The sequence below is a fragment of the Hippopotamus amphibius genome, chromosome 4, assembly GCF_030028045.1.
Source record: "Hippopotamus amphibius kiboko isolate mHipAmp2 chromosome 4, mHipAmp2.hap2, whole genome shotgun sequence".
Classification (NCBI taxonomy): domain Eukaryota; kingdom Metazoa; phylum Chordata; class Mammalia; order Artiodactyla; family Hippopotamidae; genus Hippopotamus; species Hippopotamus amphibius.
In genome coordinates this window covers 116,133,069-116,158,225 of record NC_080189.1, presented here as the reverse complement: position 1 = coordinate 116,158,225, position 25,157 = coordinate 116,133,069, and the positions used below count along the sequence as shown (strand labels likewise).

At 40.7% G+C, this 25,157-nt stretch overlaps 1 protein-coding gene across 5 annotated transcripts in view; it reads left to right on the top strand.

Moving 5' to 3' along the window:
- Positions 1–13,624: 13,624 nt before the first annotated feature.
- Positions 13,625–25,157, top strand: part of USP6NL (USP6 N-terminal like) — a 154,155-nt gene continuing 142,622 nt past the window's right edge. For 4 of the 5 annotated variants that reach the window (XM_057731101.1, XM_057731098.1, XM_057731102.1 and 1 more), the window contains exon 1: positions 13,625–13,758. The gene's annotated coding sequence lies outside the window, so the exon portion shown is untranslated. The remainder of the gene's footprint in view (positions 13,759–25,157) is intronic. The other variant, XM_057731100.1, reaches the window with a different exon arrangement.

Genomic DNA, 25,157 nt, shown 5'->3' with positions numbered 1-25,157 from the left:
AGTATCTCCCAGGTAGCAAAGATATAAATGCATGATATGTAATTCCAAAGCTGTCTTTTATATTTCCACTTTAAAAAGGTCTTCTTTTTCAGTTGTAGGTACTATGAGCCTTCCATTATAGCCACACGATAATTGTCATGACCACATAATGTACTCCAGGGTTCCTCTTTTACTTCTCGCTGAAGAGTAAGTATAACTAATGTGTAACAAAACTTGGGAAGAGCATTAATGTACAAGGGACACCTGTTTTCAGTCTTTGCCTAGAGACCAGCAGGGATTAGGTTATTATAATAAAGGATTATTAGCCTAAAGTTATCCCAGATGGGGAAAAGATTGACAATCTTGCTCTAAACACAGTCATTTCTTTCTTCAGTCAGCCTGTCAATGATTTACTAAGTGTTCACCATGCACTTTGTCTTAGAGCTCCGAACGGGCAGGTAACTGACATGGTCAGATTTAAATTATAGGCAAATCATGCTGTTAACAGTGTGAGGCATAGCTGTATGGGATGGAGTGAGGAAGAGATGGGAGATAAAGAAGAGATTTGTACTAATCCAAACACACACTGATGAGAAATTGAATCAAAACAGTAATGGTGGGAAGGATGGGAAGGGAATACATTCTGGAATTCTCTGAAGATGGAATCTACACTTGTTGACTTGTTGGAAATGGGGACAGATGAGAAGGAGTGGTGTCATTTCTTGAATGTGAATAGAAAGGAAGAATGCTGTGTGTGTGTGTGTGTGTGTGTGTGTGTGTGTGTGTGTGTGTGTGCATCTATGTGTGAGATTAAGTTAGTAGTAGAGGAGCTGCTGGGACAGATATGATGGGTTAATTATGTGCGTCTGGCGGTCAGCAGAAAGTTTCATTTATTTAATAAGTGATTGTGTGCCTGGGCTCCAGCTACAAGTGTGGCGGTTGGATCATTCCCATCCAGGGAGTAGCTAAAACCACGACTGTGATTGGAATAACAAGAGCCCCTCTCCCCTGTATCATCAACCCCTCTCCGCTCCTGGATGCTTTTATCAGCAGTGAAACATGCTCTCAGGTTTCCCACCTTGAAAAATCCTCTCTGGACCCCTCCTCTCTTCGGACCTGGCTTCACCCCTCCCCTGAGCTGGCTCTTGCTAAGGCATCTGGGCTTTCCACATTGCCACATCCTAGGAATGCTCCGTTTTCTGGTCTCACAATGTCAGGGTGATCCCACAGGTCCTCCCTGCTCCTCTGGCTGCTCTGAATGGAGGAGAATGACTCTTTGTCTTACTCTGGGTCATCTGCCCTATCTGGGCACTGAGGTAACACTGTTTATGCCTCTCGTGTCACAGGGTCCCCTGGGAAAACATCCCTTTCGATCCTTGCTTGCACCCTCTCTTGCCATTAGGCACAGCCCTAGTCTGGGGGCCTGTGCTGTCCTTAGATCCTGACTGTCGTCTTCCTCCAGCTCCTCCACGCCCCCCATCTTCTCCCCATAGAGCTGTCCCCAAACTGCCTTAGACACTGTCCCTTCAATGCAGACTGTTCACATGCAAATAGGTGTAACACGTCCGGATGTTTATTTCATAAAATGCAGAGTTTTAGAGGGGAAGGGATTTTTAAAGTAATACAAGGTCTCTGCAGAAATTATTCAGGAAATGTAAAAATGTATAAATACAAGAAAATTTCCAGTAATTATCACCCAGAAATTACCACTCTTAACTTTTTCAATAATTTCCTTCCCACTTTGGTCTATGTGTCTCACACATATTTTATTCAAGAATAATATTAGTCCACTGGTTAAGACTATGCACTTCCAATGCAGGGGGCACAGGTTTGATCCCTGGTCAGGGAACTAAGGTCCCACATGCTGTGCAGTGTGGCCAAAAAAAAATTATACTATATATTCAGTTTAAAAAAGTCAGTGAAAGGTATATTTCCATTGTTAATAAATATAGATGGACGTAATTAAAAAAATATTTTATTGAAGTATGGTTGATTTACAATGTTGTATTAATTTCTGGTATACAGCAAATTATACAAAAATTCTGGTATAACTCAGTTATACATATATATATTCCTTTTCATATTCTTTTCCATTATGGTTTACTATAGAATATTGAATATAGTTAATATAGGACCTTGTTGTTTATCCATTCTATACATCATAGTTTGCATCTGCTAATCCCAAACTCCCAATCCATCCCTCCCCCACTCTCCCTCGCCCTTGGCAACCACAAGTCTCTAGATGGACATAATTTTTAATGGAATTGCATTCTGTTAGATGGGTTGCTTTATTTTAATCAATTCTTTATTGGCATGGAAGTGGCTTCCAATATTTTTTATATTGTAAACAAGGCTGTGACAAATGTCCTCCTTAAACATAGATCTTTGTTGGCCCTTTTTGTATGTGAGTTATTTCCTTAAAAATATGCCTAGAAGGTAAATTACTGAATCAATGTATTTACATTATAAAATCTAGTACATACTGCCACAGTGCCCCTCAGTTAAAGCCTACCAGTTTACACTCCTGCCAGCAATATATGGGAGTGCACATATCACTAGATTATCAACATATTCGGGTGTTTGACAATCTTTGCCAATATGATAGATGAATAATTACATTCTATTGGCCTCAATTTAGGTTTGATTACTCGTGAAGCAGAGCAGGTGGTTATTCGTCATCTGTGTTTCTATTTCTCATGAACGTCTTTGCCACGGACCTTGGTGGTTGCCCAGGTTTCTATTGGCACATTCACCCTGACTCTTACTACAACAAGACAGCGTAACAGCAGCGATTGCTGTTATTATTTAGAGTAAAATTGCCACCAAATCTGATGAACACATTAATATAAGTTCTGTGAGGGCAGGAACCAAATGTGTCTTGTTCATTTTTGGTACTATAATGTGTTGTACAGTACTTGGCATGTCTAGGACCTTAATAAGTATTGGTTGAGTTAATACACTCCCCTTTTTTCATTGCTTTTTAAAAAATAGACTTTATTTTTTGAGCAGTTTTACATTCCCAGCAAAGCTGAATGGAAGATACAGAGATTTCCCATATACCTCCTGCTCCTACTCACACACACAGCCTCCTCCATTATCAACATCCCTCACCAGATGGTACATTTGTTACAGTTGATGCACCTGCATTGACACAGCATCCTCACCAAGAGCCCATAGTTTACCTTAGGGTTCACTTCTCGTGTTGCATATTCTATGGGTTTGGACAAATGTATGACATGTATCTAGTAGTATCGTATAGCATCCATTATTATAGTATGATGAATGACTAGGCAACTACTGGTCGTTTTACTGTCACCATAGTTTTGCCTCTTCCAGAATGTCAGATAGTTGGAATCATACAATATGTGATCTTTCATTGCTTTTTAGAAGTTTTTCTTTAAATGTAAACCTGACTTCTAATAGTGACCTTAAGTTGGGCAGTTTCACTTCCAGACCAAGGCAAAGCTACATTTTCTGGGTGGGGAAGAGAATTGTTTTAATTTCAAATGCATCCTTCCCAGCTCAGGCAACATAGGGAAGAAAGGAGTGACACATGTTAAAGATTGGGGAGTGGGCAGGTAAGGGACTTGGGTAGCTAGTCTCAAGTCCTGCCTCTTTGTAAGTGCTCAATAAGCATTGTTGAAAAAAAGGGAGGAAGGATGGGAGAGAGAAAAGAAGGAAACTTTCAAGTATATTATGGGTAATTTAACCTAATTATCTAGTCTCTGCTTTGATTTTAATATGGCGATATTTAGGTCTACAATGTGATAAAGCAAAATCATCTATTTTTTGAGTGAGTCTGTTAGGCTTGAGGTAAAGAAGACATTTAGGTGTAGCTCCTGTGCTTTCATCCAGTTAGGGCTATAGAGTGACCTCTGTGTAGTGAAGTATTAACCAGACTCAGAAAACTCACAATAGGCATGGATTAACTTGGCAAGGGACACGGCGGTTTTGAGAACGTTCTTGGTCTCTGAGTTACCCCCGGTCAGGTTTGTTAACTATGACTTGAATGCTTTCTTACATTGTTTTCTACTGGTTGTGAGTGATTCAGTGGCTGTAACTCTCTTCTAGTCCCAGAATTTAACCAATGCTTTCCAAAGGCAGATGAGACATTAGAACCTGATGACATGATGATATCGTGTATAAATTTTCCATTGGCCTATAACCTCCACAAGGGTGATGCTCTGGGTTTTTTTGTTTGTTTGTTTGTTTTTACCATTGAATCACCAGCTCTTTGCATTACAGTGTCCAGCACACATTAGGGACTCAACAAATATTTGTTGATTGAATGAATGAATGAATGCTTTTCCATAAATGAATAGCTTATCAAATACAAAGTCTTAGCACTAAAATGAATTTTTCTAAACTCTTTTTTTTAACTTTGGGCTGTGCTGTGTGGCATGCAGGATCTTAGTTCCCTGACCAGGGATGGAACCCCTGCCCCTGCAGTGGAAGTGTGGAGTCTTAACCACTGGGCCGCTGAGGAGTTCCCCTTTAAAAATTTTTTTTTATTTTTAAATTTTTTAAATAAATTCTTTCATTTCTATACAGTTTTAATTAGAGAAACCCTTTCCTCCCTTTTCTTTCTTTGTATTTTTTTTTTTTTTTTTTTTTGCAGAGAGTAGATCTTCTTCCCCACCCCCCACCCACCAATTTTGCTGCTTAATGAATTAAGTCTAAACTCCTTAGGCAGGCATTTGAATTCCTCCATAATGATATGCTGTCAAGTTATGCTCCTAGGATTACTAATTTTCACCTGACACCAGTGGTCCAGCTAAAATGGATGCTTATGCTTTATTTTTAAAAATGGACCTTCAAACTCTTCTGCTATTTGATTCCCTCTGACCAGGTCAAATCCCATCTCCTCTGTTATGATGCCTATAAGATTACCTGTGGTGAATGTTGTGATGACCTCTCCATAGCCATTCCTCTTTTCTTTGTCATTGGCCCAATTTTCCATGTGAGAACCATGCCTTCCCCATGTGGGAAGAAGCCTAACTCTCTCTCTTTCTCTACACACACACATATATATGTGTATATATGTATATATATAGTCTCCTACAGATATCTGTACAATCCAGTACAATGACTTGTCCATACTCATCGCTAAACAAACCCATTTATTAAAGAAACAAATGAGTCTTTTAAGGTTGAGTAAATTTTAGTGGTTATAGAGTTAAAGTCAATGGATTTACCTTATTCCTAAGAAAAATTTATAGCATGGTTTAAAATTCATATATAAATATAAAAACTCAAACATAAAACTCTTAGAAGAAAATAGAAGGGTAAATATCCATGACCTTGGATTCAGCAATAGGACACTAAAAGCAGGACAATAAGAGAAAAAAATAGGTAAATTGGACTTCATCAACATTGAATACTTTTGTCCATCAAAGGAGTTTATCAATTAAGTAAAAAGGCAACCTACAGAATGGGAGAAAGTATTTGCAAATCATATATCTGAGAAGGGTCAGAATACATGAAGAACTCTTACAATTCCAAGATAAAAAGACAACTCATTTTTTTAAATGGGCAAAGGGCTTGAGTAGTCTTTTCTCCAAAGAAGACTTACAAATGCCCACAAGCACATGAAGGGATGCTCAGCATCATTAGTCATTAGGGAAATGCAAATCGAAACCGTGAGACATCACTTCATACTCACCAGGATGGCAATTATCACAAAAGCAGAAAACGATACGTGTTGGCAGGGATGTGGAGAAATTGGAACCCCCATATTGCTGTGGGAGTGTAAAATGATTCAGCTGCTGTGGAAAACAGTTTGCAGTTCCTCAAAAAGTTAAACCCAGAATAACCATACAACCCAGCAATTCCATTCCTAAGTATATATCCAAAATAATGGAAAAGTAGGTACTGAAACAAATACATGTACACACCTGTCTAGCACTATTCTCAAGTGAAAAAGTGGAGACAACCCAGATGTCTATAAATGGTTGAATGGGTGACCAAATTGTGGTATATCCATACAATGGAATATTATTCAGCCATAAAAAGGAATGAAGTACTGACACATGCTACAACATGTATGAACCTCATACTACGTGAAAGAAGACAGAGACAAAAGGTCATGTATTGTGTGATTCTATTCCATTTATATGAAATATCTGGTATACATCTATACAGACAGAGAGCAGATTAGTGGTTCCTGGGGGTCGGGAAAACAGCAAGCAGAGAGTAACTGCTTAGTGGATATTGAGTTTCTTTTTGGGGTGATGGAAACTTTTTGCAACTACAGAGAAGTGGTGATTGTATAACATTGTGAATGTACAAAATGTTACTGAATTGTTCACTTTAAAATGGTTCATTTTATGTTATGTGAATTTCATCTCAACCACATCAAAAAAATCTTACCTGAATGAGTCACTAGGAGCAAAACCTATTGACATGCATTTAATACTCAGCTATGAAATAGTTATCAAAATTGAATTAATAAAAGCTGGAGTCTCAGCTAAACTTTCAACATTGATATAGCAGAAATCAGTGTTACCCAAAGTGTGGGTTGTGTTCTATTGATGGCAGGTAAGATGGACAAGGCTTTAGATAACATTGCCTTGCATAGTGAGAAATTTAATTTCTTTTCAGAGATTTCAGTCACCTTTTAGTCCTTGTGACTGTATCAGTGATGGTCTCAACTTGGTGCTAGGATGTTTGCTGTTAGTACATTTAACATCTCTAACATGTGCTAATCTCCCTTTTCAACAAAAAGAGTGGGCTTCAGGCTTCAGAGCCCTCTGGGCAATGCTATCCATGTGGTTTTCATATCATTGTTTTCAGTGTGTTCCCTTTTACCTTTCTCTTCTGTTTATGTCATGTGACATCTGTTTTTTACTTAGTGGTTTGCATTCTACTTTAGATAGTGATACCAAACTTCCTCTTTAGATTGATCTAAGTAGAAATGTGAGTCTACTCACATTAATAATATAAATGGTATGAAGATTTAAGGGATAAAGTAGAACCCCGTTGATTAAATAGGACATACCAGCATAAAGACACTCTACAGATTTGGAATACAAGGACCCGAGTCTCTCTCTACCCATGCAACTCCGGATACATCACTTAGCCCCTTGTGCTACAGTTCCCGCCTGCCTCACAGAGCTTGTAGGGCAAGCGCTTTACAAACATAAATTATTGTTATTATCTTACTGTTTATGTTGGGTCTTGCCTGATCTCAGGGCTGCATTTCCTAGAGTCCTTTGCCAGCAAGTTCTGATAAGGTTTAGGTTCTGCCAGCAAGATGCACTCAGGATTTGAACAGCATAAGGATCATGCCGTTCTTCCTCCAGGAGTGGCTGACAGGAGGGCTTGACAGACATAAATTTTTGCAGTGAAGCTAGATGCCAAAAAGTGTCCCTGACAGGCATCAGCTTCTTGGCCATCATTTCCTGTCATTTCCTGCAGTTTCTGATTTCTGGGTGCAGCAGCTTCCTGACATCGGGTCCACAGCTGATGTGGAATAACCTGAAAGTTAGCGGGGGGTCCCTCCCGAACTTCACCCATCCACTCCTTCCAAAGCCTTTGTACATATTTGACTTCATGGGTTAAATATTCAATATCTTTCTGCTGGTGATTCCCTGAGTAGTTTCTTTTTCCCTCACTGAATCCCAACTGAGATATATTTATTTCATTGAATTTGTGAAAAACTTACATTTAATAATAATACAATGAGAACATTTTTGAGTGTTTAGTCACTGGGCTAAGCATTTTGCATGCATAATCTCGCTTAGTCCTCTTAAGAATCCTAGGGGGTAGTTTCCATTACTATCCTCATTCTGCAGAGGAGGAAACTGAGGCAGAGGGTTGCACACTAACCCAGGTCTCAGAGAGGTGGCCAGCGGTGGAGTTGGGGTTTGAACTCAGCCTGTCTGAATCCACAGAGTCCTCAATGGCTCTGCAGTAGACTGGCCTTCCCCCGCAAAAAAGGTCTACTTTAGGTTGCCAATAAAGTCAACTTCAGGTCTGAAACCAGGAGTGCTCCAGAATTCAGAAGTTTCCATCTCAAGTGTGACACAGCACATGTACCGCATGTTACTGGCGGGGGCAGTGTGAGCGGGATCTGGGACAGGACCTTGTAACCAAACACAGTCATTGCTCTGCGATGAAATGGGTGTTCATGTTAAATAAGGTAAAGACCCTCAAGAGCAGCCAAAGGAGAGTTCAGCTGCTACCCAATGAGTTTAGGTGGCAAATTATTTAGGAAAAAAACTTCTGGTGTTCAGAGCTTTGTGGATTTCAAAATTACAGATTAGGAATTATGGACCTGATTTTTTTTTTTTCCCACCCCATGAGGCTTGTGGGATCTTAGTTTCCTGACCAGGGATTGAACCTGGGCACCCCGGGCCCTTGGCAGTGAGAGTACAGAGCCCTCACTACTGGACCACCAGGGAATTCCCCTGGACCTGCATTTTTAATAAAGTATTAAATATAAAACATAAGCTGAGCAGATAGAAAAATATTTTTTTCCATCCATTGTCTTATTTTAAATGAGTCTTTGGTCTGGCTCCTTGTGACCACTCCTTCTTTCCTTTTTTACCCAAACATGTGGGCAAAGACTTATTGCATATCTATTTAAGTCAAATGTAATTGTAGGTATATTTGCTTTGCAGACACCAAAAGATTAAGGCCATCGTGTTCTTTCACAACACCCAGCACATCACCCCACTTCAAAGGAAAGAACCAGACAAAATCAGCAACTTAGTAGTGAAAAGCATGCTTCGAATACGTTAGAATCTATTACAGTTCACCTTGTTCTTCTACAACTTGACCTTCTAATACAGCATTTCTGTTAATCTTGATAAAGTTATTTATTTATTAAGGTTTTATTTTAGCTTAAGTATATCTAAATTCAGTTTTAACACTGTATTTTTAATCAATTTATTCCAGTTACCTGTAAGTGGGTAACAAACCTTCCTAACCTCAATGGCTTAAAATAATTTATTATTGCTTTCATGGTTCTGTGGGTTCAGTGGGTTGACTGAGCTGTACTCATTTGGGGTTTCTCATGGGGTTGCACGGTTGGGGCTCAAGACATCTTGAAGACTTGCCTGTGCTGGATGTCTAAGATGGTGCATCCACGTGGCTAGCAATTGATGCTGGGACTCAGCCAGGGTTGCCACTCAGACCACCTATGTGTGGCTTCTCTGTGTGGCTTGGGCTTCTTTCAGCACAATGGCTGAGTTCTGGGAGGGAGCCCATTGAAGATAAATATTCCAGAGACCCAGGTGGAGGCAGCAAGACTTCTTATGATCTAGCCTTAGAAACCACTTAACATCACTTCCACCTGATTCTTTTTCATCAACTGTGAGTCACAGGGCAAGCCCAGATACAAGAGGAGGATGATATAAAAGGATGTGGACACTGGCGACACGGTTCATTGGGGGGGGGTGTCATCTTTGAAAACCGGCTCTCAGATAACGTATATAGATTTATGTGCACAGAGTTCAAAAGTAAATTTAAAAGTCATATACATAGAGGCAAAAGTTTTATTGCCCTGCAATGGAGACAAAAATGCCTTGAAATTGCACTTCGATTTTTTTTCAAGATCTTAGAATATGTTTTAATGCAACTCTGTCCGATGAGACAAACAAAAAACAAATAAATGGCATGAATGACATCCAAGAGGTGGTCAAATGGAGAGCTGAAGTAAACTCTAAGCTGAGCAGAGAGAAGAAATTCTCTAAAGCTATAAAAACATAAGGAGATACTGTTCAAATGCTATGGCCTCATTACAGGTCTCTGGCAAACCGTGACAGTCATTCTGGTGTGTAATCAGGAGTAGGTTGGCTTGTGAACCAAAGAGCAGAGGAGATAATGAGAGGGACCTTTGTAGTTGAAAACCAATCATTTTTTTTCCCTTTGAGTCACAGACCCTTTAGAGCATATGAGAAAAGTTGGGGAATTTTTTGCCCAGAAAATAAATGCATTTTTTAAAAGTTGAAGTATAGATGATGTACAATATTATATAGAAAAAAAGTATATTTATATACCTTTGTTCCTTTCTTCATTCTTTCCTCCCTCTCTTCCTCACCTCCCTTCCTTCCTTCCCTTCCTCCATTCCTTCTACAGTTATTTAGAGAGAGCTGATTCTGTATCAGACACTGATCTGGACCAAGGTATAGAGTAGGAAAGAAGACAGATCTCTTCCCCAGTCTTATGGCATGTCCATTCTTATGACAGAGAGACAGAAAAAACCCCAGCACACCAATAAACAAACAAAAAAAAAAAACAACCGCAGATAGTTAAAAGGAACAAATTGTGTACACAGCATCTTGCATACAATTTTATGGAGTTCACAGTTGTGCCACGGACTCTCCTTCCTTGCTGTGCAATCAGTAACTTCTCTTTTAAACCAAAGGACAGCTTTTCAATATGAGCAGTGTGGATGTGGTTGTGGATTACCCATTGCTTTTTCACTTATGCTGGGTACACAGGTGTTGACTGGCTCGAGTTGTTTTCAACAAGGAAGGACAATTATACACAGTGTCATTGGAGCTGACTTTCCTAACCAACGGAAGAGCACTGACTCCTTCTGAGATTTCAGGAAGTGCTGCTGGTGAGCATGAAAATGTGCACTGCATGCCTTTCCACAGCTTTACTAAAAAAAAAACAAAAACAACTCCCCCCACTAGGGACGTATCTGCTTACCCTTATTTACAAAAGTTAGATGGATCCAATAGCCGCGGATTCACACTTCAAATTCTCAATTTACAGGAGACTCTAGGAACCTACCCTTTCATCCATGTTCTGAAGATGATCGTGAAGGATGTATGATTTGCTTTGGAGATTTTTTTCCTCTGTGTCCTATGTTCTGTTCTCACCACAAACTGTACTTCTGCCCTTAGTTATTATGGCATCCTGTGAGGATTTAAACATGTACTTTTACCTTTAGCAACATTCTAAGTTTTCTTTATTAGCATAATGCATAACTTTTGCAAAAAATGAAATGCAAAAATCCATCTTATTCCATCATAATATGTGAGACATGATTCTAAACCTTTGTTATTTGAAAAATATTTTCATTGGTAACATAAACGGTTTGTTACTCCATATTATTTTTACTTTTTGGTGCTTTATGGATATCAAGCTTTTCTGCCTTCTTCAGTTAAAGAGTATTTTAATATCTGGCATTTCATTGGAATGAATATAAAAATGGAGTGAGCATAATCTAATTATTTAGAGGATTGGTAAAATATGGCCCTGTTTGCATAATAAATTTCTAGTGGAATATAGGCACACATTCTTTTATATATTGTCTATGGGTGCTTTCATGTTCACTATCTTTTTCCTTTAAGACAAAGTTTGCCCATCCCTGATTTAGAGGAAAAATGATTCTATCTTTATTTCCTTGCTGATCATTGACATAGATTCTATATGTTCTTCATGTGTCAGGCACTATGCTGGGGACGTAAGGACGAAACTTTGTGTTTACGGTTTAACAATAGCTCCAAGATGGTTCATAAGAAAAAAAAAATTATGGTAAGCCCCTAAAGTTTTACCTAAGAACAGATATAGGTTTTATACTGAGGTGACATAACTCATTGGTGACACTTCACCTTGGGGGGAAATGGGGGTGTTTCTGAACGTTAATCATGCTATCACTGTAGTATAAAATTGAGCCCATGGTGCTCATAATTAGGTCCAAAGTAAAGTTTTCAAAAAATTACCCATAGAATTTATGGAAAAACATATCTGAAATTTCCACTTCGTTTTGCCAAATAAGCCTGGGGCTGGGATTGTTCATGCAAAATCCCATTAACGCATTAGCTAGTGACTTGGGGTTCTTGTTTATGATATTTGTGAGGACATCCCTTGAGGAACATCTCTCGCATGCCTCTGTGGTCCCCAAGGCCTCCTGAAATGATGAGAGCTCAACCACAAATATGGCAATTTAATTCAATAAACCTTTATTGAGGGTCTACCATGTGCAAAGCAATCTACTGGTCCAGCAAGGGCTACAAGGCTGTATGAGCGGGGGCTCCTGCCTTTCAGAAATTAAAAATATCCCAAGCTGGGGCATCGCTAATCAGAGCATTCCATAACTTGTGGAGAAGTGTTTGGGTGTTGAAAAAGTTACCCATGTCCTGCCAACTCCTAATCTGTTTTTTCCCCAATTCATTTCATATATCAAGCTATTTATAGTTTTGCTTTCTTTTGTTTGTTTTTTGGCTGCACCATGCGGGATGCAGGATCTTATCCATAGTTCCCTGACCAGGGATGGAACCCGTGCTCCCTTGCAGTGGAAGTGCAGAGTCTTAAGCACTGGACTGCCACAAAAGTCCCACTATTTTTGGATCAGGATTATTAAACACTAGTCTTCACAAATCTGGTTTAAATGTATGAAGGAAGACCCAAAGAGAAGTATACATTTGTATTTTCTTAGTGTACAAACAAGATCACAACACTTGTGAGCTAGAAGGAGAATCCTTTGAGACCATTTGAGACCCAAGCTTATGCCGGGTTCTCAAAGTTGCATCCTTTGGAAGAGCCCTTGACCCCACCTCCTCCTTCCACCCCTCCTCTCCCATAGTGCACACATCACCCAGTTTCTTGGTGTCAGTTTTCAGCAGCTGGAAAAGAGATAATAGCCACTGTGCAGAGTTGCCAGCTTTAGTAATTCTAGTTCCTGGAATCAAGGACAGGAAGCCTTTTAGTTATTTGCACACCCTAAGTTTGCTAGCTTCAAACTGAATAAATCATTTAACTGTCAGCTAATTACAGTATCGGAAAGTTTACATCATTCATCTTTTTATGGAATCTCTTGATGGATGATTCTGGAGATTAAAACTCTTGACAATTTCCATGCTCTAAAAAAGGAAACATGACCCAGAGAAAGATGGGACAAAAGATGAACATTTGAGAAGTTTCAAGCAGCAACGGGATCTTACACAGTAGCCTATTTAAAGTGGTGCTGAACTTAGATTAAGCTCCTGGAAAAAGACAGAAGTGTGACTTTTGTCAGAAGCAGTGTCATTTTATTGAATGAATGATTACTCTGCACTTCCTAAGGACCACGCACTTGTTTCCAGGCAACAGCCCCATGAGGCAGGTATTATTACTATGCCACTTTACAAATGAGGAAACTGAGGCACAGAGAAAATTAAACAGTGTCCAAGGTCTGCCAGCTGGGGGGTAGTTGAGCAAGAAACAACGAAGCGATCTGGCTGCAGAGACCATGCTCTTGGTCACCGCTCTGCGGACCTCACCCCTGGTCTCGGCCATCCCTCCACCTGTCCGCGGACACCAGCTGAAGCCTCGAGGCCCCACTCCAGGTCCTCGCTCCCCAGTCCCGCCCGGGCCCTCCCTCTCTCGCTCGCTCTCTCGGGCTCCCGGGCGCCGCTTCGAGCCGCGCATCCGGGGGCTCGGCGCCCGCACCCGGCGGCCCTGGCAGCGCGCCCCCGAGGCCGGCGGGAACGCGGGAGCGGCGCGCACGTGCCGCCGGGAAGGGGCCGCCAGGGCCGCGCCAAGATGGCGGCCGTCGCGGCGACGGCTGGCGGCGGCCCGTGAGGCGGGCGGGGCCGGCGGCGCGGAGGCGGGGTCCCGGGCGAGCCGCCCTGGGAGGCGGGGGCCGTTTCCATAGCGGCGGCAGGAGGTGTAGCGCCGGGGAACTTCCTGGTTCCCGGGCTCGGCTTCGCCGGGATCCTCTTGGAAGGGAAACAATGGGGCGGAGGGCACTGCGGTAGCCGCCGCCGCGCCGGGACCCGCTCGGCCCCCGGGACTCGCCGCGCTGCCTCCGCCCGCAGCCTCCGCCGACGGGACCGTCCGGAGGTAAGTACATGCTCTCTTTGCCCCCCCCCCCCCCCCCCCCGCCAGGGGCCGGCGGCGGCGGCGGGGCTCGGCGCGCTCCCTCCGGGCAGGGACTCGGAGTTGGCCCCGGGGAGCCGGACGCCGCCATTCCCGGCCCCGGGGGAGGTGGACGCAGCGGCGCTCCCCGCCCCCGCGCTCGAGGGGGGCCGGCTCCGGAAGCGCGCGCGGCCGCCGGGCCCCCAGCCCCTGGAACCTGGGCGGCGGGGTGCTGCGGGGGGGATTGGCAGGTTGGTGGGGGGCGCCGCGGGGCGGGCGGCCGGGCGGGGGGGGGGACCTGCCGACCGGGAAGGGGGGCTCGTGGAAGGCACAGGGGTCGGCCAGATCCGGGGGGAGGGGGGACTCGCCGCCTCCCCCAACCCCCCTCCCCACCCCCGGAGCAAGTTTCGGTCCCCGGGAGACGTGTCTCCCTTGCAAGTTCCACTTGCGTCCTCCCCAGAGTCCAAGTGGGCAGGACCGGGGCGAACTTCGTTCTTTTAAATTATTGCCTTCCTGCCGCGGAACTTCGTTTGGACCCGGCAAGGGGAGGGTGGGGTGAAGGAGGGCTGTGGGGAGCCTGGACATCTGTGCGCCTTTGCAAAGTTTGCAGGATAGTTTGGCGCTCGCAGCCGGGTGTTGGTGCGGCGGTTGTGATGCGGCAGAATGGTTCCTCGCAGGTATTTTAACGCCAAGAAATGTGAGGAGTCTGTGAATCCATGGGTGGACATTTCTAGAAATTGAAGATTAAAGTCGGCCTGCCTGTCTCCCCTCCCCTTCATTAAAATCCACGGATGCTTTTTATTCAGTAGATTTCAACATGAGTTCAGTGAGTCCTTATGGGACTGGGAAGGAGTTTGGAATTGGAGCGATACCCCAATACCCCAGTCATTGGAAATAATGTGACACCTAGAAAAAAAGTGGGGACATGGTCTTATTTTGTTTGCTGGTAGAAAGTGATTTCCGTCCTATATTAATCCATTTATAAATAGAAGTAAGTCTTTGGGGGTAGATATTTAATATTTTGTAGCACAGAGAAGTTGGAGAAAACTTTAGATATCGTGGCCAACTCCATCACATGTTGAATCTATGGGAAGTTCTGTTACAGGGAAGTCAGGGTACTTTTTTCTTTTGTGGCATTATCTTAAGAATCAAATTAGCCATTAACAAAAACTGAGCTTGCTGTTTTTTCTGAGCTTGCTGTTTTTTTCATAGTAAAGTTTGTAAGCATAGTCTACTTTATTACTTAAAATGGAAGTTGATCATATGTTATCTTCTACATAGGCAATTGAAATATGTCAAAATATAAGAGAAAAAAGCTACACTAATAAAAGTTTAATTTTTAAAGGAAAACCAGAGCCTTAATTGCAAGTACAGGTATTCTGAGTTAACAGAAATTCTTTTGCTGATTACGTATTTAAAGAATCACTGAGAGGTCACAAGGGCATTCAAAGAAGCATCATTTCCCAAACATTAAGAACCTGGGCCCTGAGTCTTGCTGTTGTTGCCTACTTAGTGTTTTTAGGTAGCCTGTCTGACTTTGGCATGCTTGTTTCTGGTGAGAATAGCTCATTACCAGTTATAACATTGTTTTGACATGAAATATCTCCTCAGGAGGACAGCTGCCATTGGTTAAACAAGCCAGTAAATAGAAGTGTCGGCTTTGGCACCATCTGTTAATTGGCTGGTCATCCTTGGGAACCAAGACAGCTTCCTGGCATGGCAGATCCAAGCTGGGCCTCCAGGACCAGGCAGAGATTGCCTGGTCCCTCTTTGCCCCCAGGTTCGCATCTATCTCAGGTTACTGTTATATTTTTGTAGCTGGTGAAGATGGGTGAAAAAGAGGCCAGTAGATTTAAGACAGTGGCAAATTGAAAAGAAACAAAATTACTTTGATTGTGAATGCTAGGAATGTTAAGGCAGTTTGAAGCTGCCCAGAAACTTAGCCACAATACCTAAACTTTAGGAATTTCTGCTTCGGTTAGAAAGTGGCAAGTGATGACATTTATTATGTTTGCAATTTCATTTCAGCCATCCTTGTTTTGTTTTACTGCAATGGTATTGTTGCCAACAATACTGAGACCATTTATTACCAGAAAGGTATAGTTTGTCCCTTCAGTGTGATTTTTGAAAGGCATATTGCATTGCTCGATAGGATTTACTTATATTTAGTGTCTCATTTTTTTTTTTCCTTTAGAAAGTGTCAGTTGTTACAGTGGAAGTCAATACAAAAATAATACTCATTTGAAAGAAACCTGACTTCTAGAACACTTCCTTATAGTGCATGGGCATTGGAGTCACAAACACTTGGAGTCTCAACTGGTCTCCCGTTTCCAGGTCATGGCGTTTCATGCAGATAACTTAATTTTTTTTAAATTAATTTATTTACTTATTTATTTATTTTATTGGCTGTGTTGGATCTTTTTTGCTGTGCGCGGGCTTTCTTTAGTTGTGGTGAGTGGGGGCTACTCTTCGTTGCGGTGCGTGGGCTCCCCATTGCTGTGGCTTCTCCTGTTGAAGAGCACGGGCTCTAGGCGCATGGGCCTCAGCAGTTGCAGCACATGGGCTCAATAGTTGTGGCTCACGGGCTCCAAAGCGCAGGCCCAGTAGTTGTGGCGCATGGGCTTAGTTACTCTGCAGCACGTGGGATCTTCCTGGTGCGGGGATCGAACCCGTGCCCGCTGCGGATTGGCAGGCGGATTCCTAACCACTGCGCCACCTAGGAAGCCCGATAACTTAATTTTTTAAAGTTTGTTTCTTTGTGAAATTGGGGGGGGGATCATAAATTCACGTTTGTTTATTCAACAAGTATTTCTTGAGTCCCTTCTTGTGCCCATGACCCTGTGTTAGATACTTTGTTTTCAGTAACAGGAGGTATCAGTCCTTTGAAGTCAAGTACAAGCAGCTATAAAACCTGTCACCAGGGAACCTAACTTGATTGGGAGTGGCAGGGCAAGCTGTCCTGAGGAAGTGGCTGGTAAGACCTGAAGGGTGAGGAGGAGATGGTGGGTAGAAAGGGCAGGTGGGAGGGTGGGACACGGCGCCTGAAGAGAGAGCTTGTGTGTTCGTCAGTTCCCTCGGTGGTACGTATGCCACCACTGTTAGTTGTGGGGAGAAGGCAGGCTCTGGGCCCCGTGCTCTCATCATCTGAACCAGGTGAGAACAAAGGTGGCTCAGCCTTTGTAGACAGGGAGTCTGGTCTAGATGACTCTTACCTCGCTAGACTGGAAATGAGTCTCTGCACACTTTGGTGTCTACTTTTATAACTCTGGCACCGATTACGTGTTCGTTTCTATATCTGTAAAACTGGGGTTAATTGTTAAGTAAAAGTTTCTTTGATTTCTTTAGAGAGACACTGTTTAATATCAGTATAGTGTTTTGATTTAATTTTGATAGCATTTTGCCTTGGAAGAGCTTAGACCATCTTATTTAAAATTTCTCCTCACAAAGTGGAAGTAGTAATCCACTGTAAAATTAAAAAAAAAAAATTAGTAAGCGGCAGGTAGTTTCATTTGCTTATAGGAAGCTCAAGAGTGACTCTGGAGTTTCATGTCTTGTTTGGTTAAGTATTTTTGGCTCTAAAGAGATTAGTTACTCTCTGATAGAGGTATATGTTGTTGCACCTGTGTCTTGCTGACATTGATACGAGTGTAGAAAAAGTTTTAATTTTATCCTGGAATTTCCCTTCACTGAATAAATAAGTGAATTAAAAAATATTAGAGTACTGTTTTTCATGAAATAAGTGAAAGAATATCATTTTAAGCTTCTTAATATATTAATTTTGGTGAATACTATCATGGCAAATTAATATTTTGTTGTGGAATTAATGCAGCATTTATAAGCCAGTTGGTTCTCTGGGTTTTTTGTTCCAGTTTCTTTCTGTTTGGTTTTTGAATGTTTTAATGCTTGTTAGCATATCTGCAGTTAGATAAGAAAAGGTAACGTGAAATAAGACTTTAGAAAGTCAGTGACAATGGAAAAAAATGGAATAGATGTGGAGGTTAAAATTTATAAAGTTTAGGTATGTGAGTGGGGGCTAGATATTTCTGTGTATTTTGCTGATGCCTATTATAAAAATGAATTGGTAGATAACTCTTTATTGATATTAATGTTTAAAATTTTTTAAAAATATTTTTCTCACCTGTTCCATTTTCCTTTTTTCTCTTTCTAGGTTTGTTTTGGATTTATTTTTAAAAATTATTTGATTTCCTCCTTTTTTATAAGCTTGGGATTTTATATTCTTTTACTCTTCCTTTAGTATTTGCCTGAGAAACTCTAATCTTTTCTCTTTGTATTAAAGTGTAACATTGAGACTTTCACCCTTTTTCCAGATAATGTAAGGCCTTTAAAAACATTTGTCAGTTTCTTTCCTTTTTCTTTTTTTTAAAATAAATTTATTTATTTATTTATTAGATTTATTTTTTTATTGGCTGTGTTGGGTCTTTGTTGCTACACATGGGCTTTCTCTAGTTGCTGCGAGTGGGGGCTACTCTTCATTGTGGTGCGTGGACTCCTCATTGGTGGCTTCTCTTGTTGCAGAGCACGGGCTCTAGGTGCGTGGGCTTCAGTAGTGGTGGCACATGGGCTCAATAGTTGTGGCTCACAGGCTCTAAAGCACAGGTTCAATAGTTGTGGTGCACGGGCTTAGTTGCTCCGCGGCATGTGGGATCTTCCTAAGGCAGGGCTCGAACCTGTGTCCCCTGCCTTGGCAGGCAGATTCTTAACCACTGTGCCACCTAGGAAGTGCCTCTTTCCTTTCTCTTAAAACCTATTTCATTGTTATCATGTTTTTAAATGCATATATGTTTTATACCCCAAAGACCTATTTCTATTGTTTTGTACCATTATTATTCAGTTAGACTTACTGCCTTGCTTTTCCTTTATTCCTTCTTGTGTTATTGACCTTCCATCGGGAACAATTTTCAATCTGCCTGCAGAATACCCTTTTGTGTTTTCTTTAGAGAGGATTTAGTATTGACAGAATTCCAAACTTTTAGTTTGAGAATGTTTTTATTTCACCTACATTCTTGATAGATACATTTTGCTAGGTGTTGAATTCTAGATTGGTGATACGTACACATATATATTTGTATATTAGTTCTTTGAAGAATAGATTATATTTGTTTCTGTTGAGAAGGCAGCTGCAGTTTATCACTTCTTTGTTGGTAATTTGTTTATTTTCTCAGGCTATTTTTAAGATTTTCTTTTTGTCTTTCAGATTTGATTTCTGATGATGTTTGTTCTCTCTCTCTCTCTCTCTCTTTCCTTTTCTTGCCTGGGCGTATAGCTGTTAATGCTGCGACCTGATGTCTTTCATCAGTCTTGGGCAGTTTTCAGCTGTCATCTCTTCAAATGTTGCTGCTTCCCATTTCTCATGCTTAATCTTTCTGGGAACTTCCAGTTCCAGTGTTAAGTCTCACTAACTCCTCTGTGTATTTCACCCATCTTCTAGGTTTTCCCTCCTTCCCTGCCTCCCTCCCTCCCTTTTTCCTGGACATTTTCTTCTGGCCTGTCTTCTGGTTTACTAAGTTAGTCTTCATCTCTGTCTGATTTGCTCTTAAGTGTATTCGTTCTCTGGGTTCTTAATTTTGGTTATTGTATTTTTCATTCTAGAATTTCAGTTTGGTTCTTTTTAAAATCTGCTATGCCACGTTCTCTGGGTTCTTAATTTTGGTTATTGTATTTTTCATTCTAGAATTTCAGTTTGGTTCTTTTTAAAATCTGCTATGCCCTATCAGAATATTCAAGCTTGCACATATCTCTGTGGACAGAGTAAGCAGGTAACTAACTCTATCCCAGAGTCCTGCAGATTTTTCCTGTGGTCTGTTATTTCTCGAAGAGTCTCATCTCCTTGTATGCCTGCCCATCTGTGATTGTGTACTATTCATTGTATTTGAAAAATGATTTCTAGAAGTAATTATAGATTTAGATAAGGATTTTTCTGTTGTTTTGCCAGACAGTGTCACCTTGATCCAAATTGAGATTGTGTGTGTGTGTGTGTCTGTGCAAAGGCTGGTTTAGTTTACTTTTCTGTTATTCTTTCTTATGGGAGTCAGCATTCTGAGGTCTTATTCCAAAGCAGGGGATGGCTCCCTTGGTGGCTCTTGTACTCTGATGTGTTGTCTCCCTAGCCTTCACGGCTGCCTAAGTGCAGTTCAGCCTCTCAGGCATCTCCTTTGATTGGGCAAACATTTCTAGGAGGAGTGAAGCGCCAGGGAACCATGGTCCCCATTTTGGATTCCTTTCCTTAGATTGTGGCTGGTAGTTCCTCATTATCTTGTTAGCTCTTTGGTTGCCCCACCCCTCCCCACCTCTTAAAAATTAAAGTATAATATACATATAGTAATGTGCGCTCATCTTAAATGTATACCTTGAAGAATTTTTATAAATGTAATTAAGTGTATAATTGCACCCCCAGTTTAACATATAGAATATTTTTGCCACCTCAGAGGCTCCTTCCCAATCCATACCACCTTCCTCCCCTCTCAAGTAACAAGTTACTCAGTTTTCTCTCTTCATAGAAATTTTCTAGTTTTTCATCAAAATGGTATCATACAATATGTACTCTCTTGTCTGGCTTGTTTCATTCAGCGTTGTATCATATCAGATTCAGCTATGTTGTTGCAGGTAGCAGTAGTGTTTCTCTTTTATTGCTCTGTACTTTCTCTAGTTACTGTGGCACCTAAAAAATTGCCTCAAAACTCAGTGACTTAAACAATGGCAACATTTTCTTCACAAAACTGCAATTTGGGCAGTGCTTGTCTCTGCTTCATTTGGTTTCAAGTAGGGCGGCTTGAAGATTGGGCCTGATGTTGTTTGAAGGCTTGCTGCCACGGCTGGTGGTCGATGACAGAGCATCTTAGGTGGCCTGAGTGCGTCACTGCATGGTGGCCGGTTCCCAGGGTGGGCGTCCTGCACACGCGGCCAGGGGTGGGAGGTGGTGGGCCAGACAGACGCTAGGTCACCTGTTAGGAGCCGACCCAGGTTTAGAGAGAGCAGAAACCTGTTGATGGGAGAGGCAAGATTCTGGAAGAACATGTGACTCTAGAAATATTGCAGTGACTGTTATTGGAAGATACCGTCTGCCATAGTAGTAACCTAACATATGAATGTATCACAATTTATTTCTCCATTCTACTTTTAACAAGCATTTGCGTTATTTCCAATTTTTGACTGTTATAATAAAGCTGCTATGAACATTCTTATCTGTGTATTTTGTTGGACATATGGACTCCTTTCTTTTGGAAATATCCCTAGAAATGGAATTGTCAAATAATAGATAAATATTTAGCTCTTGGAGTTATTACCAGTTTTTCAAAGTGTTTGTACCAATTTTTACCCTCTGATATTTTTAATAATTAAAAAATATACTTTATAAATACATTTATATATATGGGTTTTTTTTTTGTCTAGGTTTTTGTCTTTTTTAAAATATATATCTTTATTTGAGTGTAATTACTTTACAATGTTGTGTTAGTTTCTGCTGTACAACAAAGTGAATCAGCTATATGTATGCATATATCCCTGTATACCCTCCCTCGTGAGCCTCCCTTCCACCCTCCATATCCCACCCCTCTAGGTCATCACAGAGCACCTAGGTGATTTCCCTGTGCTATGCAGCAGCTTCCCACTAGCCATCTGTTTTACAATTTGTAGTGTAGATACATGTCATTGCTACTCTCTCACCATGTCCCAGCCTCCCCTCCCTCCTCTCTGTCCTCAAGTCTGTTCTCTACATCTGCATCCTTATTTCTGCCCTGCCACCAGGTTTGTCAGTACTATTTTCTAGATTCCACATATATGCATTAACATACTGTATTTGTTTTTCTCTTTCTGTAGGTTTTTGTCTTTAAGAAGGTTAGCGTGTAATATGTGGTCTAGCTTTGTTGGAAATGCAGGTCCCTTATCTCGTCTTTTATGTAACTTTCATGTGTTTGTTTTACTTTCCCAGCTGATGCTTAGTTATTGGAAAATAGGGGCTAAGGAGAATAATCTGGTTGTGAAATAACAGACTCATTTTGAAAGCAGCATTTTAGAACATGTATTCAAATTACCATTAGTAGACTGCATTAGTTGCTGAAGAGAAATTTCTGAAATTTCTCTTTAGAAATTGCTTTTTGGAAATATTGAACCTCATTCATCATCAGTTTATATCACATTTTGTTATCAGTTTGAATTCTAAGCTCTTTCTCCAGACTTGCTTGGAAAATATTTTTCTTTTACAAAGAGTTTTTCCTCCAAAGTTGATGATTTGCCATCACTGAAGATTGCCCAGAGAATGTCAATTGGATTTTCCCTTTGAATTTAGGATTACCTTTGATTACTTAACTGTTAGTAGTCATTTTGACTTTCTTCCACGTGTCTTTGAATCTGCCCAGCTCCCCTTTTTAAAATATAAGCAACATTTTAGACCAGATTTTTTCAGCTCATACTTGGTTTATTGCAATAATTTACTAATTGAGTCTACTTATAATGCTAAGGAAATTAGAATCTTTCTTAGTTACCCATTGAATTAAAATTAGTTTTTAGGTCACAAACCTTATAGTGCTAGAAAGAGAACTTAAAAATTCTGTTTCAGCTCCTTTATTTTATAATAAGACCAAAAATGGGTCCATGCTAACACATGTGTCAGATATATAAGGTATTTAGTTTATGAGAGTGGTTTTTTTTTTTTTAATGCATAATCCCTTGACAATATTGAGTGGTAGCCAGGTTGAAAATTTTTGTAATAAATAAATATTTATTTATTTATTTATTTATTGGCTGTGTTGGGTCTTTGTTGCTGCACACAGACTTTGTCTAGTGGTGAGCAGGGGCTACTCTTCCTTGTGGTGCGCGGGCTCCTCATTGTGTGGCTTCTCTTGTGGAGCATGGGCTCTAGGCACGTGGGCTTCAATAGTTGCGGCACATGGGCTCAATAGTTGTGGTTCATGGGCTCTAAAGCACAGGTTCAGTAGTTGTGGCACATGGGCTTGGTTGCTCTGCGGCATGTGGAATCTTCCTGGAGCAGGGATTGAACCCGTGCCCCTGCATTGCCAGGAGGATTCTTAACCACTGCGCCACCTAGGGAGTCCCCCAGCTTGAAAATTTTAACTCTCATTTTACAGATAAAGAAACCAAGGCTCAGAGAAGTGAAGTGACTTCATCTAAATTCCTAGAGCTGGTTAATGGCAGAGCCAGACCACTTGTACCTGCTGTATGTTGAGTGATTTGCTTACATTCTGCCATCAGCTTGCTGAATTCCAATTTTATGGACATCCTACAGGAATTTTCCTCTTTTCACCTGTATTCATTTACATTTTTTTTGGCCCATAATTTACTCATTTTAATTCAGTTTAGGGCCTTTGCTTGAGCTGAAGTCCTTGACTCCCATCTTCCTTAGGACTTTTGTCCTGACTATGTTCTGTTAGAAGCAGGATGGCTGGGGCCACGTTTGTCTCGATTGCTGTGGTATGTCAAGCCCTTTGCGAAGTTTTTGCATATTGTAGAGCTGAATTAGTATTTATTGAGTGGATGGATGGATACATTCTTGTGTTTAGAATCCAACCAGATATAAATGCCTTAAAGTAGGGCCTGGAATCCTGTCTGCTTTTCTTTGTAGTCCTCATTATGTCTGCTACAGTGCTTATGATTATATTATACTTTAGCTGTCTGGAATTTTTAACTGACTTTTTAAATGAAGCCAGGCCCCTGAAAATACTGTATCCTTCACTTTAGCGTTTCTCTGTAGATCTCAGGCATTATGTATAATTCTTATAGGATGTATCAAGTGCATTAGGCAAATGTGACATGTAAGCAAATTACAAGCGACTTTTGAAAGGCCCTGCCTCTCTATCACTGAGATAGGAAAGGAAGTCTTGGGAAGGACATTTGTTTTCCTAAATACCTGAAAGTTGACACGATGACTAGTGTAAAGCGCCTAGAATTTGATAAGTCCTTCTGAAAACCTAACTTAAATTCTACCTGTAGAAGGGGAAATCAGACCTCATTCTTATCTGATACTTCATTAACATACATGTGTAAACAAACCTAGGAAACCCAACGATTTCTCTTTGTGCCCATCTTCTTCTCTGATCTTATTAGCAGGAAGTATATTGTTGATTTAGTGAATGGAATAAATAAACCTCCTTTTACTCCAGTTGTGATAGATTTGCTTTACTTCTCTTGAGCAGGGAAAATCCTGAAAGCTATGGGAATTTGCCATTGTGTTTCAGGGGGTGTAAATTGTAGAAAGAGCCTTCTTTATAGAAAGCTCAAGAATTTGTGACAGTACAGTGGTGAGACCATCCATGTCAATGAATAATGACTTTAGTATTAACTAATTTCCGTATCTGGCATGAGAAGACATTACCCTGGAATCTGCCCTGACATATTTATTTGAACTAATGAACTGTGCATCTGAATTAAGAAGAGAAGGTACTAAAATTGCTAGGATGTGAGTTCCACGAGGATGGGGTATTTGTTTTCTTTGTGGCTGTGTCTGCAGAGCCTAGAACACTGCTTAGCTTGTAATAGCTGCTCAGTAAATGTTTATTGAATGAACAGTAAATTTGTATATTATCTGTCTATTTTAAACTTAAAAATTGAACATTAATCACTTGAAGTATTGGTTTATAAGCCTTTGGGAAAATACATGTAAATTGGTTGAGGCCTCCTTTCTGATACTTCTTGTTGATTGTGAGAAAGTTGCACAAAGCACATTGGAGATGGTTCATTCACTCATTGTCATTAAATTTCTTTGAGATGTTTTTTAAATGGATGCATGAGACTCCGTTACATGTAAATGAACAATTTATTTAGTCAGTCCCTTATTATTGCACATTTAAGTTGTTTATACTTTTTTTTTTTTCTGTTACAAATAATGCTTCAATTAAGCCAATTTTCTTACGCTTTTTCTTGGAATGGCAGTTCAGTGCACAGCAATTTAGCAAAACAGGATCTAGGAATTTCTACTAGAAAATGAACCTGTGTTATACATCTGTGAAGGTGAGGTAGGACTCTTCAGTGATCAGATAGCTGAGAGCAGATGCACAAGTGACACAGCTCTTTGGGAAGGCCAGCCGCTTCTACATTTGGATAATGTATAATCACCAGTCTTTTCGCCTGAATGCTCTCTTGCGTTTTATAGTGGACCTGGCTATCACTTGTATTTGTCTCTTTCTCCTACAGAGTAAGTGAGTCACTGCAACTCTTTATGCCTCTTAATTATGGCTTAAAGATTATAAATGCATTTAACTTTTTCATACATGTGGTTAGGTATATTATGTTATTTTTATTTGTAGTCATTTTATTTCTGAATTTTATTGGAAGATTTTCACTTTTTCATATTAAAATATAAAATATATTCATGCAAAAGACAATATGTAATAAGTGTTACATAAGGTCTA